This window comes from Thalassophryne amazonica, chromosome 20, assembly GCF_902500255.1.
Source record: "Thalassophryne amazonica chromosome 20, fThaAma1.1, whole genome shotgun sequence".
Lineage (NCBI taxonomy): Eukaryota > Metazoa > Chordata > Actinopteri > Batrachoidiformes > Batrachoididae > Thalassophryne > Thalassophryne amazonica.
In genome coordinates this window covers 56,742,385-56,750,754 of record NC_047122.1, presented here as the reverse complement: position 1 = coordinate 56,750,754, position 8,370 = coordinate 56,742,385, and the positions used below count along the sequence as shown (strand labels likewise).

At 40.0% G+C, this 8,370-nt stretch overlaps 1 protein-coding gene across 1 annotated transcript in view; it reads left to right on the top strand.

Moving 5' to 3' along the window:
- The first annotated feature begins 1,043 nt into the window (after positions 1 to 1,043).
- The window catches only part of col9a2 (procollagen, type IX, alpha 2), a 55,528-nt gene continuing 48,201 nt past the window's right edge, over positions 1,044 to 8,370 (top strand). Inside the window, exons 1-2 of the mRNA XM_034160350.1 lie at positions 1,044 to 1,049; positions 4,558 to 4,563. The gene's annotated coding sequence lies outside the window, so the exon portion shown is untranslated. The remainder of the gene's footprint in view (positions 1,050 to 4,557; positions 4,564 to 8,370) is intronic.

The following is an 8,370-nucleotide window of genomic DNA, read 5'->3' as shown; positions in this document are numbered from 1 at the left end:
TTTTGACACACCAGATCGATTTAAAAAAAGACTATACATATATAATATCCCATAGACGTGTCTGCCACCTGCTGGATGGGGTGCCTGTCTTCACCTGAGCTAAAAAGTTAAGGACCCGGTAACATGGCAATACCTGGAGGAAGGATAAAAAAGTAACAAATAACAAAAGTAACAAAAAGTAACAAATCATCGAAAAATATGGACAAAAGATCCTGCAACTTTCCCATCATGGAAAATGGAATCAAGAGCAAAAAAGCAACGAAATAAAATGGAAACTAACAAAAAAAAAATGATGCGAACATCGACCTTGACACTTTAAACGAAACATTCATGATAACGTGAAAGAAAGCGGTATAAAACAGAGTGCATCCAGCCTTGTCCTCATGTCCACAGTACTTGCAGGTGCGGGATTTTTTTTTTTTTTTGTCTTGACAACAGGTGAGAGACTTTGTTTGTCTTCACAACAACAAGTTTTATTTGTCTTCACATTCTCACTTACACACAGGCACACGCCCAGCCAGTCACAATCAAACAGATGTGCGTAAGTAGTTGATAAAATATTCTTAACGCTATTGTTCCTGTATGAAAATATTGTCTTTTTTTTCCAAAAGATGGAGATTCATTAGCTATACATGATGTTGTGGTTCAGCTCATCAAAGCTTTAGTTATTGATTCGTTCAGATATCGTCAACCTTCGTTCAATACATCGGACTTGGGAGGTTGAATGAAGTTGGTCGAAAGTCACACGAAATGCTAATGTTTTGAAAACTAAGCAAACCATAAGGAACCGAACAAAAGCAAAACTAAATACGGACGAATTGAGGTTGTTGTCAGTATTCGTTCAAATTTTTCGTCAGTTTAAAAATTCTGACGACGTGCCAGCTGCAGGAATGCAACTGAATGATTGTGAAATGATGCCTCAGAAAGTCAACAAAAGTCCACATTCTTGTTTGGGCTTCATTGTCCTTCATTAGTGCTGTGTGACCGGGTCTAAAGATAGCAACAGCAGGAAGTAGCATGCCTGTTAAGTGGTTAAATATTTGGTCCCAGTGCAGGTGGCACCCACATTTATGGAATATTACATTAGCAAATAAAAATGCTTTTTCGCTTGATCTCATGCATCAAAATTAATTGTTGTCTTGTTATCTGCTTTTTAAAAATATGGTGAGTTTTAAAAGTAGCAGTTATTGTGTTTGTGTTATTGCTTACACAAGCTGATTGGGAAAGATTGACTCACTTCACCTACATTATATTTTCTGTACTTAACTGTTACCAACACATGGAATAACATTTTTAGAGGATCAGCTAGACAATGCCTTTTTTCACCCTGTCACCCCTATGCACAACTCAGGGCTCCTTCACACATAGTGCAATATGTACAACTCAGGCCGACTCTCGGTAGAGCTCGTATGAGCATACCACGAACATCGCACTGAAGGGCATGTGTATGATGTCGGTGCAATATTCATGAACGTGACGGTGTCTTTTGGGCAGGAACACAGTGTGAGCTGCTGCAGCTGCTCGCACTGTGTTCCATGGGATGAGGTGCACCACATCACGCCGCTGATGTGGAGGAAAATAAAATAAAAGCTGTATAATTAGTGAATATCACTGGGTTGATATGAATCATACCTAAAAGGGGACGCAATACAGAAGCCCACGGTTAAATAAAAAGAAAGATATTCCACAGGTTTCAAGCCCGCACACTTTCATTACCAGGTGGAAACTTTACCACTGTGCTACCATCACTGTCTTTTAACAGGAGAGTGAAATGGCTAAAATCAACAGAGATGTAAAAAGACAAAAAAAGCTTTGTGATAACTGACCAAACGGCATTTGCTACGGCTTATTTCTGCTGATACATGACTTAAAGTGGCGAATTTGTCATGCTGTTTGTTTCTCCTCCCATCGCAAAAATTGCATATGTTTTTATGTATTTCCACACACGCACACACGTGTCCATCAAAATGGGACATGTGCTGCAGCTGTGATGTCCATGACTGGAGATGTCTCAACAACTGTGGGCAGCCAGCCACGACCTCTGTCCTGTCAGCGTGCCGACGAAGATGTCACTCTGTGATTAGATGAGCGATGCCTCACCTGTGGGGCGGGATGGGGCACAAAACACACGTACATGTGTTGTGGGGGGAGCCAACACTGGCACGCTACATGTGCACTCGGCAACTTCACAGTCATGGGGCACTTAGACAAATTTCACATCCACCTCGACAGTGATCGTCTGCAGACTGTTTTCATGATAATAGTGCGAATGGCCACACTTTTTCTAAGTGTCATGCGAGCGGTGTTAGATGTTTGTGTGTGTCAGCTGGAATTTGTCCAACACCTGCCGCGAGAGGGTTTGATGGGCTCACACAGCGCACACTCTGTCTTTCAGCCGCTGGTGTGTGCAAATGCTTGTAGCAACAGGTGTACGAGGCATTAGAAGCAGCTACGATTCTACACGTTTTGCATACATCCCTGTTTCATGTGCACCTTATTCGCAAATCAACCAAATTTGTACTATGTGTGAAGGGACCCTCAGTTTTGACATCAGATATATGAATAGAAATCTTTCTCGTGTCATGTTTGGTCATATTTTTGCTTCTCTTTCTGTATTCTAAATATCAGTGTATCACTCTGTGTCAGTTGCGTGGATCATCCCAGATTCAGAGAGCCCACTGCTTTTGGCTGGCTGGTTTTGGAGCTGCGTGAAACCGCATTGGACACCATTTTGCATTTCTGATATAGGTCTGTTGTGATATATAATTCCAAATCCATCAGTGTTTCAAGACACCTGTGATTTCATCAGACACACAAAACAGTATTTTAGTCATTTTTCAGAGCAGTGTGGGAGCATGCCTGTGTGTGTGGGTGTACGTGTGCCTTATTTATGCTGTCAGGAGTTGAGCTTGGTGACTTGCCCTGAATTTGGCTCCTTCGCATTTGATTTTTATAAAATACAACAGATGACTCAAAATAAAATGAAATAAAAATAACACTTCAGCAACACTTTTGATATTGTGCTGCTATTGGACGCCCACTCACTTGAGTTGACTTTTCTACGGGAATATGTAGATGTTTCTGTAAGCTGTGTGAAGCCATGATTTTCTTTTTTCTATGTTTTATGGTTTTCTTCATGGGCAGTTTCATCAACATTTAAGATAAGATAAGACTTTATTGATCTCACAGTGGAGAAATTCACATGTTACGTCATCTCTTAAAAAACTCACTATGACCATTTTACAAGCATTTTATGACATGGAAAGCGAAACCCCTTATGTGAAGCACAGCTGGCGCAGTCCACATCCAGTGACAGATCTACAGTATACATTCTATAGTGCAAGTGCATTTTATTTGTGTTTTTTGGTGAATCATAAATTACTCGAATCAGTGCATCACCTGTTACGACATTTAAGAGCCACGTGCAATGAAACCTGGCACATTGCTACTGGGGACTCAAATGAAAAGCATTCTTCAAAGAATGGATTGTCTGTGGGACCAGCATCCACCACAGCTCCCTGAGGTGAAGCAATTCCTGCTGTTGATCTGTCTTGGTGGAAGACAACCAGTGCAAAAAATGTGATCCAAGCCATACATATTTTTGTGTTTTATCATTATTTTGTCTCTTTTTTTAAGCTAATTTTTCATTCCTTGGATGAAACAAAAAAACCAGTCTCTGTTGCACACACCAAGAAATTACTGGACATCATAGCAAGCCTATACTCAAATGAGTGCTTTAGAGACTACAGACAGAGAATTTCAGTTTATTCAATTTGTAAAGCGTCAACTCACAAGAGCGTCACCCCAAGGCACGTCACACAAAACAATTCAAAAACAATTTAAAATGAATTAAAAAAATAAAATTAAAAAGCATAACTAAAATAAAAAAATAAAGGAGTAAAAATTTAAATAATCAAAAGAGATGCTAACAGAGACTGAGTTTTTCCGAGTGAAACTTGTGTTCATCAGGGATGTTTCTAGCCCTACACTGGTCATTGCTGTATGGAGTGGGTATTTGCAGGGTTCTAAAAATCATTGACTCAAAATTGCTTTTGTGTACGAGGAAAGGTGACTTTGAGGACAATACTGTGATCTTTGTAGAATAAATGGATCACATGATTCCAGCATCTGAGCAGCTGAGTGAGTGTCTGTGTTTGCAATTACCCAAAGTCTAACATCCAAGATTTTAGGGACTTTGTGATATCAGAAGTGCATAGTATGCGGTGAAAGTGTTGAACTTGAAGAGACATTCACTTATTATAGCAATTAGACTCATGTCTCTTGGTCCTCAGCCTTGGACACAGAGATATCTGTAAAGAGTTTATGGAGTTATGGGGTTGCTTGATGGAGGGGTTTGGCAATGCTGCTTATCTTTGCAGGAGAAAGAAGAACCAAGTCTTTAGGGTCCTGGTCCTATCCACTTTAATGCATGGCTAACCAGTGACCTACGGCGACAGCTGGATTTTTTTGGTACTCAGTCTCTTCGGAAGGACACTTTGGTACCACTGGAATGACATTTATCGAGGTATGATCGAGTGCATAGGTGTGAGTCTTAAGGACGACACTTGCTGACATAGGCCAAGGGAATATCCTTGCCTCACCTGGCTGCAGAAGATAGGTGGTTACTTTTGAGAGGTAGGGATAAACTGGTAGCCTGCCTGAGTGTTTGCCATGGAGGACCCAAGGCAGTTGCATTGTGGGATACAAGATACTGGACCCTAACCCTAACCTTAACTCTACTGGAAACCAACCCTAATCTAACCAGGGCTGAGTTCTTCTGGGGTCAGAGTTCTCTTGGTAAAGCCCGCTCCCAAAATTCACTTGACTTAGGACATTGATACACATTGACAGCCCGGCTAAATACTGTAGCATTTCCTTGTGACATTAAGGAAAAGCTTATTGAGTGTTGTTAGAAGGAAAAATGATGTAACACCGTGGTAAACATACCACTGTCCCAGCTTTTTTGAAACGTGTTGCAGGCATCCATTTCAAAATGAGAAAAGATTTGCACAAAAATAATAAAGTTTATCAGTTTGAACATTAAATATCTAGTCTTTGTAGTGTAATCAATTGAATATAGGTTTAAGATGATTTGAAAATCACTGTATTGTTTTTACTTACATTTTACACAATGACCGAACTTCATTGCAATTGGGGTTGTAATAATCTTATCACTTACGAATTTTCAAGCTGGCATCTGCAATGCATCCACAGTATTGTACTAATATGAATTTATCCAGCTTCAGTGTTTTAGTTTTAGAAATTCCAATTACAGTGAAGGTCACAACGTCAACCAGACCACCTCTGCAGGCCACATATTCCACTGGTCTGTTCACTGCATGCAGAATTTCATCACCCGAGGCAAGGAAAGCTCACGGAGGATGCAACCATAATTTGCAGCTACCATAGTCATGTCAAAACCTAAATTACATGTGTGTGCTTGCCAATTCAAACATATTAAAACAAAAATAATCTGCACCATGAGACAATGTTTGATGCCCCTCCTTTTCTTTTGTACGGTTGGAGCAGAGTCTCTGGCATGGCTCACTGCTGCGCTGTTCTGTTGCTTAGAAACACCTCTCCTCGCGCAGACCGGGGTCAACCGCTGCTAAGCACCGTCATTTTTTAAAATCTCTGTAGTATTGTCAGTCTGCTACTTTTGGTCAGTTCTCACTGTACAGCGAGGATGTCATCCCGACATCAGGTTTGGGTCGGGTTGCAGGCTGAACGTTTCCCAAACTGACAGCGTGTTTTGTAAATTCACTTTAAGCGATGAGCCTTTAAAGTCGGTTTGCAGGGAAAAGTGCACAACGGCACAAGGGAGCGCAAGCATTCAATTCACGTTACAGTTAAACAAAGGCAAAGGTCATTTTGTTATTTTTACACGTCCCACGTGCATGCACACCACACACACCAAGTTCGTCTTCTTGATGGACAACCAAATTAGACTACAAAATGTCTTCATTTGCACGATTTCCCAAGCACTTTAGACGTCAAACAAAACTGCAGCGATTTCCACGCACAGAGGGGGAAAAAAGGAAATGTTTCACACAGACACATTAATATCCTCTGCCTGCATGTCTTCAGTGTGTCAGACTCCCCTGCCATGACTGAAAAAAAAAAAAATTGCATGGTTCAGAGACAGGCTTCACACTCTGCCGGCTTCAGGGCGACCTCAAACTCTGCCTGATTGTTAATGAATGCCCCTGTTATCCATTCGTTCTCACACCTGCACCAAAGAATAATACCAGATAATTTTTCTTGTGGTACATATCCCAGTACCAACCCAGTCTCACTGCAGTTTGTGGAACTGGGTTACGAAAAGTACATTAAAGTATAGGTTTGTGATGGGGGTAAGAAAATCAGTTGTTTTTCATAACAGGGGCACAAATTCATTTCGTGACAGAGGGTACAAAATGTGGGGTGAAGGGGGGTCCGCTTAGGTGGTAGGGAGAGTTCCAATGGGATAAAAAAGCTTTTCAACCTGCCATCCCTGGTTCTCAAGACCAGGCACCTAAGTGGCTCTACTCTACTCTATTCTTCTTTTTTGAGATATTTAGATATACCTTAGTATACACTAGTAGAGTTCTACCTTAGAATTGGAATGTATTATAGAAGCCTTACATACCTTACTGAATTTTCATATTGCTACGATCATGAAGTTTGGGGGAAAACAACACAGATTTATTGACGACAGTCAGAGTCAAACCATGTCTTCCGCTCAAAGTTCAAAATTGTAGCACAAGAATTGTATCTTTTAAAGTTGCAAAAATGTAAAATCAAAACAAGATCAGTCCACAAAACAGTTAAGCACATAAAATGTTTAACTTGCCAGTCTTTTAAACGTCATCCATTACCAATAGGACAAGAGGCAAGAGTTTCGTCTTGTAGTGCATCTTCAGTGTTTGTATGAATGTTGTTGGCCTGCATTTTAGAAAACTGATATCAACAGCTAACTTTTGGGAACATTATTGTTTCTTATGCAAACTTTCACCTTTTTTTTCGAACATTAAAGCTTTTCTTTTCTGACATGCAGAAGTTTTGCCAAAAGGAGCCATTTTTCTTTGTTCTTTTGTTTACTGGAGTGATCTTGCAAGCTCACGTTCATAGGAGAGTTTTGACGTGACCCAGTTTGGATTTTCCACGGTATGGCCACCGCTGAGGGGATTTTCATCCTTTTGAGAGGGCTGCTGGCCATGTTTAAGGGGTGGCCTCTCTTGAGAGGTGAAATCAATAGAAAGACAGTTGTTGCAGTGGAAATGTGGCTGTATGAGGGGTGGCCTCTCGTGAGAGGACACTAATGAGGGCGACCACTGTTGGACTGTTTATGTTGTCTTCATTTTGGTGTAAAATATTTCCAACATGCAAATAATTTCCTTTCTGCATTCTGTCACCAAAAGCTGGGCGGTGGGTATTCACTACGATTCCCTTACATGGCTGATTCTTCAAAGTGTGAAAAGCAGCCTCTTGGTAAGCAGTGAAGGTACTGCATGCATGTACTGTAATTAGTATTCATATTATCACCTTTGACCTTAGGTGAGCTTGAAAGGTCAAATGTTTTTTCAAGGAATTGCATAAAATTAACTATGGTGACTATGAAACACTAATTTGAAGTTGCACATCAACATTTCCATGTCACTTGACCTTTGACCTTGGAGGACACTAACAGGTCAAATTGATTTCAAATTGTTTTTATCAAGGATATGTGTAACGTTCCACTATCGTTACCATGAGACACTTATGAAGTCGCACATCAACATTCTCTTTGTGACTTGACCTTTGACCTCAGTTGACATCAAAAGGTCAAAGTGAATTAGCACTGAATTTTCAAGGAATTGCATAAAGATCCGTAATGTTAGTATGAAATATTATTATGAAGTTGCACATCAACATTGCTGTTGTAATGTGTCCTTTGACCTTGGGTGACATAGAAAGGTCAAACTGATTTAAAATTTAAATTTAAAACTAATTAAGAATTGCTGTAATTTCCAAGATTTTTTTATTTATTCCTTTTTGGGTGAGGGGGAGCTGTTGTTTGTTCAGCTATATTTTTCTTGTGTATGACTCTCATCTGTTGATGCCATAAAGTACTTTGTTACATGTTTAGAAACTGATGTATAACCGCAAAGATGAGCAGCAGTGATAATCAGCCCACCCCTATGAAAGTTGCTTAAACACCCAGCCTAAATAAATAAATAAATAATAAAATTGTGACCCCAACACATGATAAAAGCAAAAAACAATGAGTTTTAACACAATTTTTTGTTTACTTTCACATCTTGCTTGTGTATGACATCATCAGTTTGTGCTGTTTTTTTTCCTGGGACTCATGCTGTGTTGAAAACTCTCAGATGGTCAGAAAAAAAAATC